We start from the raw sequence: 15,073 nt of genomic DNA, 5'->3' as shown, positions 1-15,073 counted from the left end.
TAAAAGCTTGCGGTTCTTCTCTTGAGAAAATTGCGGGTGACCCCACGGGACTGCTCTCCGCCGCCACCGAGGATCACTATGTTCTCAGTTGTGCACTCGCTCCCACAGTGGGTGCCTTCCCATAATCCTCCCTGATCCAAATTGCAATGCAACCTCCATTTACATGGTTTGAATAAATGCCCATTCGCCCTCTCAATCCACCTCTGTCTAGGGACTTGAATGCGATGCGCTCCCCTAGAGTATTATTTTGTTCACATGACCGCATTGAATGCGACAACTGGATTCAAATCGACTAAGTCGCATTCATGTAAACGCAACTTATGTTTCAGCTTATATTGTACCGCAGCGAAAACTAGAAGCGCAAGCTCATGGCCTTGGCAGCTGCTTCTGCTGCACGAGAGCTTGTGCCGCCGAGCAGTTGCCACAGAGCAAGGAGCTCATGCTTGTAGCCTTTCCTGCAGTACAACATGCGCAGAAACAAACTATAGTGACAGGCAAGGGTAAGAGCGTTCCGCAATTAAATATTTTGTTTTTGCATAACCTGGAACCCCGATTACTTATGGCTCACCTTTTGCAACGTGCCGGCTGTCGAACATGTGCCGAATCTGGGGGTACCACTTGGCAAGGAATGACTTGATCATGGAGTGGCGATCAGTGATGATTCCTCCCACAGTCAATCCATTGGCTTCACAAATCACTAGAGTCCTTTTCAGGCCCTTGAGCTCCATTGCCCAGCTGCCCTTTGTTTCGTTGGACTGAAGCGACAAATAGAACATTGCATTATCACACCAAACATGAAGTATCCAGAACAAAGTCAACTAGACCTGTTGAATGAGACAATGCATGTCTGAAAAATGTTGTTTTCGCCATTCATTTTCACTTAAAGGGAAGCTACGGAGCTTCTTGGAAAAAATGAGTTAGAAGTGAATTCTAGTGTATTTTTACCCCGTGAACCCGAATACCCAAACCATTTGCTGCGTAAGTATTGTTAAACGCGAGAAAAACGCGAAAGACAGTCGCTGTCCGTGACGTCATCGACGGCTCTTTTGGCTGCCCAAGGCTAGGGAGGCGGGGCTTCAGTCCCATTTTGAAATTGCTCGTGTGGCTCTCCGGCGCGTCGCATTGAAATACAATTTTGATATCTGTTAATCTAAAGGCCAAATGAACGCAATGCAAGCGTTTTTTCTCAAATGTAGAAGTGCCCCATCTTCCCTTTAATTACAGAAAGGTTTCATTTCAGTGGAACAGAAGCATCAGAACATTTATAGCAGGGGAATTTACCTGCACTGTTTCCACATGGAGAACCTTGTTCGTTGACACGTCAACAACGGTGTACGTTCCATATTTCGCTGAGTGCCCGGGGGAGTCTGACCGCCCATCACCAGCGAGGACCAGTTCTCGTCCACTTGCTTGCTCAAAGAGCTCGTTTTGTTTCCTGTTCCACACCTGGAAGTCTATTTGCAAAGACTTTTCTAAACAAACATAAATCCTGGACATGTTTTTCATTTCACCTATAAGTATACTGCAAGCTTCTTTCGTTTATGTGAACTCCCATGGAAGTTGAGCATTTAAGTTTCAATCCCAGCTAATGCGATCAAAGCATTGACAAATTGTAATTTGTCTTTATATTCAAAATGAGGGGATGAAATGCTCCATGTCGTGGGTATAAATACTGAAGGCACATATGCACATTTAGGTAGATTGGCAAAACACTTTGTTTTTTCTATTATCCATGCATGGGAAAGTTGATGAATAGCTTTTGACACTTTCCGCATTGAAACTCAAGCAGCATAGTGTTGGACTTACTTAGGTCGCATAGACCCCTGCCTGTTCAGGTCTTGTTCCCCTCGTAGCATTCAACAAGCACAGTTTGGCTGCCGAGGAGCTGCCTTCTCAAGAGCGACCTTGAAGAAATGCCACTCGGTATAAAAATAGAGTACTGGCCAATTAATCTTTACAATCGAACTGGGGAACATTTATTGTTGCTTCTTTTACTTATTCCCCACATCAAAATCTGTCCTTTACGCTGCCCACTTCTCCAGTAGGTGCAGTCGGTCACAAAGCAAAAGAATAAGAACTGAAAACATTGCCTCCCCGTTCAGAAACCAACGAGGCGACGGTTTCCCCACATGGAATGCGGCGAGTCTTCGAAGTATGTGCCCTGTATTACTTTGCACACACAGTTGGTACCTTTCCACCCTCGGAGTGTGGTCAAAATAGGTGCAGAGGACACATCTCAACTCTCCCTATTTACGATATTTTCCGGCATGTAAATTGTTTCTTTCCTCAAATTTCTCTCAGTGCATCTTACACAAAGGTGCGACTTACTTTTTTTTACAAGTATAAACCATAGCTGTGCAAGGCCGTATCAACAGTTACAACAAAGGGAAATCGGCAGAGCCCGTAGTTTGTATTGCATCGCACAGGCCTAGATCCATTAGATGTAGCCTTCGGGTACTGCGGATCAGCTTTTCCTTACAATCGGAACCTTGGCAATATGCCGGCTTCCAGCAAAGCTTCCAGCCGGCCACATCAGAACACCTTTCCCACGGTAGTTCGCAAGAACATTGAAGCTAACTCTTACTTGTGCTTATATTACAATATACATATGACAGCTCATCGATGCAGTTTTGCCTTGCGGTCCGTATAAAGATGTGCCACCTATAGACGTTTGCAAGTCCGCGGCCTCGGGGCGCTGCCACCTTGCTCAGTTGGGGTGCACTTGGGTACGCCAAATTGGATTATGATGCCTCACTAAGGTGTCGTAACCAGACTATGGCCACGCCCAAGCATACCCCAGCTCGGCAAGATGGTGGCACCCTGGGGCCGTACTTGCAAACATGTATATATCAACCTTTTTGTAAAAACAGCCGTTTATAGGAGTGTGTGACTTGTAGACAGAAACATATGGTGCTTCAAAGGATGTACTGCACCATTCAGGATCCCATAAGAGTGCTGAGCCTGAAATATTGGCACCTAAAATAAACCCCTTTCACAGGTACGGAAAAGCTTGAAACGTGCCATACCTGTCTGATTGCTGGTAGAAGGAAGGCACCCTGAATCTTGAAGTATGTCTCGTACGAGAAACAGGGCACGCCCATCTGGCGGAGGAGCCTCAGCACTTTTTTGACGATGCTCCCAGAGAAGAGTGTTGCTGCAGCTAGGAGCACATTGCCTAGGGCCCTCCTATTCACTGGTGGTTGGCTGGTCCAGGTGTTGGTGGCCATTGTTGCACATTCTGTGCACCCGGAGACACGTCCCTTTGAGCTTCTTCTCTGTGATGCGGCACAGTGCAGTGTACTCAGGTCAATTACCCAGTAGCTCGTCCAAACAAGACTCGAAAACAATAAACTTTCGTTCCGAGACGTAGTCGATGCTTTTGCTGCTCTCATGCTGACTGAGTGCGCTGTCACATGCAGTGTTCTGTTGTGCATCCCTGAAATAAAAAAAGAAAAAAGAAGCAACCTCTTACACACCCCCTCATACTCTTTACTAAAGATGACATATATCCGACTGATACCAACCTCAGAAAGCCGGTGCCGGACATCATCATGAGAAAGCTAGCGTCAGAGGGGAGCTCATTGTCTATTGTTGGCAGCTGTGGTGGGTCTGGTGGTAGAGCTGGTTGTCTGGGATCTGGCGGCTGTGGCAACAGCGTCAGCCCTTCAGGCAACATCCAATCCAATGGAGCCTGGGGGACATGATTTGGTGAGGAGCATTGTGGTGTCACGAGGACAGGACTTGTTTGGGACTGTCGTGATGAAGTCTTCATGGTGACTTGTATGCCTGTGCCATCATAACGTGTTACAACGATCTAAACAATGCTGCCTTCTGAGAAATTTCTTTTTGCAGATACGTACATTGATTTTTGTAGATGCCCGAGGTCTGCGTAGCAGCGGTCCGAAGGTCAGGAGCCTGTTTGGCATTACTGATGGAGGGGGCTGTTCACAGCAGAGGAAATAAAGTGTGTTTCAAAACAAAATCACCCTTGGCTCATGCAGTCAGCAATACAGTGAAACCCGTTTATAACGAACAGCAGGAAACACTACGATCAGTTCGATATAGCAAGTAGTTCGATATAGCAAAACCCACTTACAAAACCGAGCTACGACTTTCCCGGCGATTAAATATGGATCTTTAAATCGCTGCAGCCACCCAGATCCAGCGGTGAAGCCCTCAACGTTCAGGAGGGGTGCAAAATCTCTTGCCTTGCTTTGCAACATTGGTCCGGAGACCAGCAGGTTCCGCGCACAAATGTCCAAAAACCATTGGTACAGCGCTTTTTCCACCTTGCCGTACGCCGGCTTGCGGATGCGCCTGCTGTCCGCATTTAGCCGTTCACGGGCCTTGTCTCGGATGGCAGACTTGTTTTTAAGAATTGTACTCAGCATACTTCTGGGGATCTTGTAGGCAGCGGCAACGTCTGATTTCTTTTCGCCGTGCTCCACACAACTGATGATGTCAACCTTCTCGGAAAGTGGCAGAGCCTGCCGCTGCTTCGTCGTCATTTCGGGCGCGAACTAGCTGGCCCGTACAGTGAACAGAAAGTGCATTGGGGACAAGAAAGACGACAACAAACAACGACTAAATTAACGAGAAGAAAGGAGGGAGGGGGAGAGAGAGAGAGCTTTGCCTGTGGTTGACGCTTTCAACGGCATGTGACAATGCTATCGAATCTGAAATGCGATAGGCTTATTGCTTCTTGGGGCGTGGTGTGTCAAGCCCCAAGTGAATGCGCAAGGTGAGGAGGGTCAAACTAGAGTTCCTTCAAGTTCTCTTCGGCGGGACATGAAGGCCCCCTAGGTCAAACTAAAGTGACTTTAGGTGAAACAAGGCGCGAAGGGAGAGGAGGCGAGAACTTCTTTTTCTTTCTCGTCTCTTCGCTTCCGCCTTGTAACAACGCGCTAGAAAGGTTTTTTTTTTTTTTTAGCTTACCTACGTTTTTTAATTGCTTTTCTTCGTAAGCAACCGCTTCGCACTTAAAAGATTTCTTTTTTTTTTTCTGTGCCCTTCGGAATCGCTTTTCTTCGCTTATTTTTGTTTGCAGCTCGAGCTTTTGGAATTTTTTTTCTTTCCTTCACTTTTTCGGGCGAAGGCATTGGCTGAAAGACGATCGTTTGCGCGTTTTTGGAAGCCTTCCCAGGGGGAAAAAGTTCAATATAGTCAATCTGTTGTCCGTTACAAAAAGTACTTTTCACATACATTTTGATTTAAATTTTTCGTGAGTTTGATATCGACAATAATTCGCTGTATGTGGGTTCGTTCTAAACGAGTTTCACTGTAGACTATAGATTACCCTAATTTGGCAGAATTAACTACTAAAATATGTAAGCTGAGTGGTTTCCATCGGCGCACATACCTGAGCTCGAAAAAGGTTTTTCGATGCCAGCACTTGCATCGTGCATTGGTTCATGTCCAGAGTCGGGACCTTGCTCTGTGTCGTCAGCAGAAGGGGTTGACGATGTGCTGACCTCTTCAGCGATGAGTGTGGCCGTTGCTTGTGCCGGTGCCTTCATTAATTCGTCAATTATCTATAAATAATAGGCATAAAAACTTACAACATGCAAAACAAACATGCACTGTCAATATGCTGCTAACACCCAGGTTTGGCTCAAATGAGGGTGACTGGCCCGAGCCCTTATCTATGTTAGGCTCATGTCACTCTGTGTACCCTCCTCATCTGGACTTTACTTGAACTGGTAAGCAAATTGCACCGTCAAGTGCACAATCATGAACACTAAGATGGAACGGTCGAATGACGACCAAAGTTAATTACTGGCCTCGAGCCGAGAAATTGAACAAGCACTTATAATAGCCTCATGATTGGGGTGCAACTGTCATAAATGGCCAGCTGGTGCTCCCAGTGAACTTTATAAATAAACACCATATTCCACGAGATTAAAACAAAGTAACTCAGCAAAAGATGTCACAGTGTTTATTTTTGTTATAAATTGGCACACATTTAGCAGCATCTATTTTTGGCACAAGAATCAATTTTTGCTGCAATTTAATTTCCTACACCACCAGGTTTTTAGGCCTTCTCGGCACTTGTCGTCTTGAAGCATTATTGCGAGCATGTATTCAATGCATGGGAAGAACATAGAGGAAACAAGATCTTATAGACCGACACACTGTTTCCCAACAAGCCTGCATTCGCCCACACCAGGGACTGCGCAGAAACCCAATTCAAGTGTCTGCGCCTGCACAGTGCCATTAACAGCGCCACCGCAGCTGCGTGACATCAGGGCCGCCTGTTGGTCTACAGTCGAACCTCGTTATATCCAACAGTGCGAGAACCGCCAAATAATTCAATATAACCAAAATTCTATATACAAAATCACACCAAAAACGCGTCAAAGTGCATCGCGATTCAATCACTAACAAGCTTGCGGCAAGAACGACTACTCACGTGAAGCTTTAAGATTAACTATTTATTTCGGCGAAGAAAACTGCCGCAGCGTAGATTGCTTCTTGGAGTAGACCGCATGCCTTACTATGACCCGCTCCATGGTCTCCAAGTCCACAAGCACCTTAACACTACCGTTGGAATTGCGCTTCAGTAGCGGCGTAAAAGCATCAAAGCAGCCACAGTTTCACCCCAAGTCGGCCAAGTTTTGTGCTTGGTGGATGAACGCAAAGTCTTTTGCTTTCTGTTGAAGCATCGGCCCCGATATCGGAATGTTCCGAGCCCTTGTGTCCATGAACCACTCGTAAAGTAATCTTTCCACCTTTTCGAAAACCGGTGTCCGAACACGGTGTACGCCGGAGTGCTTGCTTCGTTCAGCCTTCGATTTGATGTCACTGTTTGTCTTCAGCAGCATGCTCAAATTTCTTCGCGGTATGTTGTACGCTTCGGCAACGCTGGACTTCTTTTCTCCGTTTTCGACGTGGCAGATGATTTCAAGCTTCGTCGCAAACGTCAGCGGCGTACGTTTCTTTACGTCTGTTGCCATCAGTGCGCCATATGCGGTTGACGCAACTTCGGAGGAATGAACCCGGAGGAACAAAACTGCGGGATCTATGCACAGCGCATAAAAATAGCGATACTGGCGAAGCATGCTGGCAATACGATTGAGCTGATTGAGCTGACTGAGCGACTGAGCCTGTATGCCGCTGAGTGGCTAAGTCTGGATGGCGCTCCCGGCATCATAGGCATAAAACTTTACGCAGGCATGCGCTTGTAAAAGTCGCAAACGCCTGCTGCGCAACCGCTATCCTCCAATGTGTTGCGGGAAAGCCCGCCGTATCCTTTGATGTTGTGCCGGAAAGCCTGCCGCCTGTCTCCGGAGCGCACGCTTTCCGGCGCTGCGGAGTTCGATATATTAATTTTTTAACCGACTGAGTCTGTTATAAAAAATTTAAAATGCATGTAATTCGTATGACAGTTCGACAACGATTCGATATAAGCAATAAATCTATATATCCGTGTTCGATATAATGAGGTTTGACTATATAACTAAGATATCGTCATAGTGATCAGAAATATAAACGAGGGGCGGAAACATTAATTGCAGGTTTAGGTTATAGTACACGCATATGTACATAACAAGGTTCTCATTAAAAAAAACTACAGCACTCTTTTTCATTTATTTTCCGCAATTGAGAGAAACGGCCTTCCAGGTTAACACTGAACAGATGAAGCGACGGCAGCTTGACCACCTCATCAGGAAGAGAGGACCAGTGAGGGAAACGAGTTTTCCAAAACAGAATGATGTATACACTCACACTTTTCTAAATGGCGTGGCACTCATACTGTGGGTATCCTATTCCGAAATTCAGCAGCACCTCCTTATTCGCCACAATGAGGAATAGCACATGCTCAAGATGCCGCGGAGTTTGCACATCCTGCTCAAGCTCGGAACATACCAGCTGCAAACCAAAAGGAAGTATGTAGATCATCAATTAACCACATTCTCCCAGGAATGGTTCAACTCGGTCCTACGTGCCATTTTCAGATAGCCCAAACCAATATTCAATATTTATTTGTTTATGCCAAATTTCTCAAATTAAAATTAGCTGGCATTTATCAGTAGTAATACCGATAAATACCAGCCTTCACAATTGAGCCAAAGGTGCCGGCGCAAGCTCGTAGCTTCAAAGCAAGTTTCTACCACATGAGCCCGCGTACCGAGTGCCATCGCCGCAGCTACTATACTCCGTTTCACCTTATGTTGTACCGCAACGAAGGCTAGAAGCGCGATTTCACAGCGTAGGCAGCTGCCCCTCTTGCACGAGAGCTTGCGCCGCCGAGATGTGCCCTAAAGCAAGGAGCTCGCGATTTTAGCCTTTCCTGCGGTACATCATAAGGTGGAACAGAGTATAGCTGCAGTCTCGCCATGTACACGGTACCGACAGTGGAGTACCTGCGATTGGCGGCCACCTTACGTACGGACAAGGGCACGAGAGCGAACACGAATGTTGTACACACTTACCCTGCGCGACGCTGTTAGCGAGAACACAATCTCGGCGTTTTTCCGCATTCGACCTCAAAGGCGAGTTAGTAGGCACGATACTTTACAGCTCAGGTGAGTGCCGCAAATGAGCACTTCCCACTTTACGTGACAGCAAAACAAAAGCAAAAAAAATCAGCGTTCGCTTGCTCGCGCTAGCAGTTTTGCGCTATGTACTACGCTAATTCCACGACCACTCGCATTCGTGCTTTCCACTGGGAAAGAAGCAGAAAAATATTTCGGTAGCTGCGCTCACCTCTTTGCGTCGCCATTTTTCCACAGCACCGCTGTGCCGCTCTCGCTTGCATTTTCGTGTGAAGAGCGATGGCACCATGCCAGGCTTTAAATAGGCCTGTTTTACAGGCAAGCCCAGACTCTGCAGTAACTTTGGGCTCGTCTTGCAGTCCTCGTCTTCGAAGTGTTCCATGCAAAGACAATCGCCTTTGGTGGGCTTCCATGTTGGCTGGGAAGGACGGGCCGCGCGAATCCACAGCTTGCGCAATGTGGGCTCACTCGGAAACTTTTGCGCAGGCCTGCCGCTGCAACATACGCTGTTTGAGCAGTCTCGTGCAGCGCAGTACCGCGGCATAACTATCGAAGAAACTCGATTCGAATGGATCGAGTTTCTTCGATCCCTCGATCACTCGACGCGGTTCTCCATTAGGACTGCAGCGGGACAAGCCAGGCTGCCAAGGAGCGAGAGGTCTGTGACGTCAGTTCCGCTCGGGCTCCTCCGCGGTGGCGTCAATCGTACCGGCGGCTTTCGGCCGACGGATTGCCCCATCGCGGCTTTTCAATCAAAGAAATATAATAGTCCGATCCCTTGGTATGGTCTTGATTTTTAGGTATAGTAACGTCCGGGGCACCTCGTCCGGGGCTTATATTGAAAACTTCAGATATCGGTTCAGTATCCCTCTAAAGGGGCACTGACACATCAAAATATTTTTTTTTTATTATCCGAAACGATTGGAAACAATGCGGGAACATTATCCTCAAAATTCGAAATTTGGGAATTCAGTATTTGTGAAGTCAAAAAACAATTTCCAAATGCCGAATTCAAAGTTCCCGCGCGATCCGCGTCGGTGCGTTGACGTCAAATATTGCGGAGTCCTGAGAGTCCACTTTCTTTCACGACTCCCTGCTGTTGCCATGGCAACCCAAAGCGAGGAGGAAAGGAGCAAGCGACGGCGGACCGGTTTTGAGCGGTGTCACCTGTTTTCCGTGGGAGGATACAAATCCAAGAGACGGCACCACCACGGACTCCGATTTTTGGTATTTCAAAAAGAAGGGCCGTAGTGCGTTTGCAATTGCGTTAAAAAACATGTTTTACGATTGCCGTTATTAAATGTTATAGAGATGTTGCCTACAAAGCTTCTAAATTCCATGATTCTTGACGTCACGAATCAAAAGAAGCGAGGAGGTGAGAGGCGGGAGAATCAAACACCAAAAATAAAAAGGCATGCGCGCATGCGCGGGAAAATTTTTTTTTGCGATGGTATGACTGCAACTTGCATCGTTTTAAACAATAAAAAAAGATACGACCTTTGGGGTGTCAGTGCCCCTTTAAGGGCTTTCTAGAGAGTGTCGGTACTCCATGCGGTACTTTTCATGGTAGTTTTTTTCAGGCACTGGATTCGTCACCAGGGTAGTTCTGCAGTCCAGCTGTGAGGATTTCACTGTGGAGAGGTGTTTCGTTCCACTGCCTCTAAGCTGAAGTTAGTCTCCTTTGCAGGTCTTCAATCTGGTTTAAGTTGAGAAACTTTTGTTGCAGACAGAAGAGCAGGGAGTCAGATACGATCTCAGATATCTGACTGATTAGCTTATTACTAAGGTTAGGCATCAGCTCTAGCAGCCATGGACTGCTTTTGAGTACAGAATAAGCCGGAGTACTCACCAGTGTCCAGGCACGGGGTCGGCAACTGGCCAGATGTCAAAGGCAGGGCATCAGCGTGGCAGCCTGCAGTTAAAGAACACATGAAGTGTCAGCACTTTAACAGCCATGAACTGCTTTCGAGTTTCGAATACGGTGAGCAAGTTAGCCAAATTTGGTTTACTGTGCACGTGAAAGGGGGCAAAAAGGAGGGAGAGGAGGTTGACATTTTGCGCTAAGCTCCACCCCGGCACAGTAAAGAAGTGGTTTGAAGTAAGCAACATCTCGGCATCTCTAATGCCGGCCTCGCTGAAGTGGCGTTCATTGTCTCGGTATCGCTCTTTTTGGTCGCGCTGGGAACTTCCCGAATTAAAAGAGCGAGCAATTTTGTGCCGAGTGCCCTCCTCAATCGAAGGCACTAGAAATGTGCTTTGCTTTTGGATGCAGTGCGTGCTTGTACGATTGACAGCATCCCGCTGTAAAAATTCCTGAAGGACGCAGTAAAGATCGTTGCTTCTCTACTATGGAGGAAGGCCAGCTTCTTTCCACGTAGCTCGGCGATGCTGACCGAAGGATCAAGGAGACGACGTTCAAAGTTGAAGTAGGAAATGTATTTACAGGTCATTACAAATAGTTTACAGCATGGTGCGTGCACAGCATGGAATTTCGTCGTTCGACACTCTCCAATTACAGTCGAGCTTTCCCCATTCTGCTTCGTCTCCCATTTTTGTCTCCTCATGAGACAAACCATGGCAGGTTCAAACAATCACTCTCCCCTCTCCGCCGTCACTTCACCAATCGTGTTTCGATTTAACTTTCCCAACTCCGCCCAAGAAACGCACAATGCCCTCTCCCTTGTCATTTTACCAATCGTGTTTCGATGTCACTTTCCCAAATTCCGCCCAAGTAACGCACAATGTCCTCTCCCTCGGCATGGCAAGGTCACCCACCCGGTTCCAGATGCCTTTAGCCGAACACTGGACGGTCGTCGGCCCTCTCTACCTCCTTTCAGCAGGCCCTTCAGAAAGGTCCGCATTTCGGGAACCCGAGGCGCCGGTCCGATTAGTGGCGTCGCCGTAGACGACAATTAACGCACAATGCCCTCTCCCTCGTCATGGCAGGGTCACAAAGTTCCCCCTGGATTTCCCCGATCGCTGGACGGACGAGCGTCGACATTGTATACCTCCTTTTAGCCGGCACCTTTAAGAAGGTCCGCGTTTCGGGGACCCGAGGCGCCGAGCCGATTAGTGGCATCCCCAACTTCCCCTGCTTTTGTCCCGCGAAACATGCTTAGGAGGGCTGAGAATTGCATCCCAGGGTCGGCCAAAAGTCAGCGGCCTTACAGACGCCAATCTCTGAAAGAAGTGAATCCGGCTAATAAACAGGGATAATTCAAAAGCTTCCATTTCCTCCATTGTCTGCTCGAGACATTTCGAATATGATGAGATTAATGAGATTAAGCCGACAAAAAGGCCTCTTTAAAAGAGGAGAACTTGGCCAATGTTGCCAATCAGGGGAATGGCTGCTACCAGCCACAAAAACAGTCCGCCGATCATGGAAGTATATTCCATTTGTTGACCTTATCTTACTTTTAAAGATATAACCGACTCTACTCCCTATCAGGTTCATTTAATCCTTTGGTGGTGAAAAGCAAAATTCAAGGTTGATCATGATTAGCCGAACCGCCCTAACATTCCGCGAAGAAATTTAGCCTTCAATTCCAAATTTCAGACTCGGAAGCCACCTTTTGAAACTATACCTGTCCACTCTGGTCCAGAGCTAACACGAGCCTCTCAATCTGCACGGATTTCATCTTGAACATAACAATTTGTGTGATCAAAACAACTTGTGTAGAAACACGAGATCGGCAGCGCGAAGCAACTACTCCTGCGGTACTCATTGCTCATGGCCTCACATTTTCTGCGAACAACGCTTTCCATACTTCATTGATTTCCGCACAACAAATTCAGGTTCCATACGGTTTGAACGCCCCTTGTATGCATCAGCACTAGCTGCCAAGAAGCGCTTTGGAGCCGGAGTACTCACCGGTGTCCAGGCACGTGGTTGGGGACAGACAGACGTCGTCGATGCCTAGCAGTCAGCACGCCAGGCTGCGTTTACAGAACACATTAGGTAAAGTGTCACCACTAGGCGCCATGAAGTGCTCTGGAAAAAAGGATGAGCCCGAGCACTCACAAGCGGCTAGGCACAGGGTTGGGTTGCTCGACAACCATTATGACAGATTCACAGATGGAACCTGTCATAATGGTTGTCGTCGGCTTTCCTTACAACTGCTAGGAAGCACTTTGCTGGCAAGGCGTGCGCTGCTTTAGATCTCTCTGCGGGGTTGCACAAAGTTTTCGTTTCTACTTCTTTTCTCGGGTTCCTACAGGTGCTTAAAACAAATTTTTTTATCTATGCGCATTCGACATTTGTCTGCCAAAAACTTTCTGCAAGACGTTTTCTTTTCACAGCTGGAACCTGTCATTAAGGTTGTCCTTCGCTGTCTTTACAACTGCTCGGAAGCGCTTTGCTGTCAAGGCGTGTGCCACATCAGATCCCTCCGTGGGGTTGCAAAAAGTTTTCGTTTGTACTTCTTTTCTCGGGTTAATACCAGTGCGTAAAACAAATTTTTTGACCTGTGCGGCTTAAACATTTGGCTGGAAAAACTTTCTGCAAGACGTCTTCGTTTCACAGCTGGAACCTGTCATAAAGGTTATCATCGGATGTCTTTACAACTGCTCGGAAGCGCTTTGCTGTCAAGGCGTGCGCCACATAAGATCTCTCTGTGGGGTTGCACAAAGTTTTCGTTTGTAACTTCTTTTCTCGGGTTCCTACCGGTACGTAAAACAATTTTTTTTATCTATGCAGGTTCCATTTGGCTGCCAAAAACTATCTGCAAGACATTTTCGTTTCACAGCTGGAACCTCTCATTAAAGTTGTCATCGGATGTCTTTACAACTCCTCTGAAGCGCTATACTGTCAAGGCGTGTGCCACATCAGATCCCTCCGTGGGGTTGCACAAACTTTTCGTTTGTACTTCTTTTCTCGGATTCCTACTGGTGCGTAAAACAAATTTTTTGATCTGTGCGGCTTCAACATTTGGCTCGGAAAAAACTTTCTACAAGACGTTTTCTTTTCACAGCTCGAACCTGTCATTAAGGTTGTCATTCGCCGTCTTAACAACTGCTCGGAAGCGCTTTGCTGTCAAGGCGTGTGCCACATCAGATCCCTCCGTGGGGTTGCACAAACTTTTCGTTTGTACTTCTTTTCTCGGGTTCCTACCGGTGCGTAAAACAAATTTTTTGATCTGTGCGGCTTAAACATTTGGCTCGGAAAAAACTTTCTGCAAGACGTTTTCGTTTCACAGCTGGAACCTGTCATTAAGGTTGTCATTCGCTGTCTTTACAACTGCTCGGAAGCGCTTTGCTGTCAAGGCGTGTGCCACATCAGATCCCTCCGTGGGGTTGCACAAACTTTTCGTTTGTACTTCTTTTCTCGGGTTCCTACCGGTGCGTAAAACATATTTTTTTATCTGTGCGGCTTCAACATTTGGCTGGCAAAAACTTTCTGCAAGACGTTTTAGTTACACAGCTGGAACCTGTCATTAAGGTTGTCATTCGCTGTCTTTACAACTGCTCGGAAGAACTTTGCTGCCAAGGCGTGTGCCACATCAGATCCCTCCGTGGGGTTGCACAAACTTTTCGTTTGTACTTCTTTTCTCGGGTTCCTATTGGTGCGTAAAACAAATTTTTTGATCTGTGTGCCTTCAACATGTGGCTGGCAAAAACTTTCTGCAAGACGTTTTAGTTACACAGCTGGAACCTGTCACTAAGGTTGTCATTCGCTGTCTTTACAACTGCTCGGAAGAACTTTGCTGTCAAGGCGTGTGCCACATCAGATCCCTCCGTGGGTTTGCACAAACTTTTCGTTTGTACTTCTTTTCTCGGGTTCCTACCGGTGCGTAAAACAAATTTTTTGATCTGTGCGGCTTCAACATTTGGTTCGGAAAAAACTTTCTACAAGACGTTTTCTTTTCACAGCTGGAACCTGTCATTAAGGTTGTCATTCGCTGTCTTTACAACTGCTCGGAAGCGCTTTGCTGTCAAGGCGTGTGCTACATCAGATCCCTCCGTGGGGTTGCACAAAGTTTTCGTTTGTACTTCTTTTCTCGGGTTCCTACCGGTGCGTAAAACAAATTTTTTTATCTGTGCGGCTTCAACATTTGGTTCGGAAAAAAACTTTCTACAAGACGTTTTCTTTTCACAGCTGGAACCTGTCATTAAGGTTGTCATTCGCTGTCTTTACAACTGCTCAAAAGCGCTTTGCTGTCAAGGCGTGTGCCACATCAGATCCCTCTGTGGGGTTGCACAAAGTTTTCGTTTGTACTTCTTTTCTCGGGTTCCTACCGGTGCGTAAAACAAATTTTTTGATCTCTGCGGCTTCAACATTTGGCTGGCAAAAACTTTCTACAAGACGTTTTCGTTACACAGCTGGAACCTGTCATTAAGGTTGTCATTCGCTGTCTTTACAACTGCTCGGAAGCGCTTTGCTGTCAAGGCGTGTGCCACATCAGATCCCTCCGTCGGGTTGCACAAAGTTTTCGTTTGTACTTACTTTCTCGGGTTCCAACAGGTGCGTAAAACAAATTTTTTTATCTGTGCGGCTTCAACATTTGGCTCGGAAAAAACTTTCTGCAAGACAATTTCGTTACACAGCTGGAACCTGTCATTAAGGTTGTCATTCGCCGTCG

General features: G+C 46.8%; 1 long non-coding RNA gene and 1 pseudogene across 1 annotated transcript; both read right to left on the bottom strand.

Annotated features, from left to right (window-relative positions):
• Positions 1-605: 605 nt before the first annotated feature.
• LOC115319246 lies at positions 606-9,039 on the bottom strand (annotated as a pseudogene).
• Positions 9,040-10,007: 968 nt separating this feature from the next.
• On the bottom strand, positions 10,008-12,407 carry LOC115319248. The gene is made up of 3 exons (XR_003918431.4): positions 12,367-12,407; positions 10,345-10,407; positions 10,008-10,191 (listed from the first exon to the last, which is right to left on the bottom strand). It is a non-coding gene; the product is annotated as an uncharacterized LOC115319248 (long non-coding RNA).
• Between the last annotated feature and the right edge of the window lie 2,666 nt (positions 12,408-15,073).

Source organism: Ixodes scapularis, unplaced genomic scaffold (assembly GCF_016920785.2).
Source record: "Ixodes scapularis isolate PalLabHiFi unplaced genomic scaffold, ASM1692078v2 ptg000607l_1___fragment_2___debris__unscaffolded, whole genome shotgun sequence".
In the NCBI taxonomy this organism is placed as follows: Eukaryota; Metazoa; Arthropoda; class Arachnida; order Ixodida; family Ixodidae; genus Ixodes; species Ixodes scapularis.
Note: the sequence above shows the minus strand (reverse complement) of the source record. Positions and strands in the feature narration are given on the sequence as shown.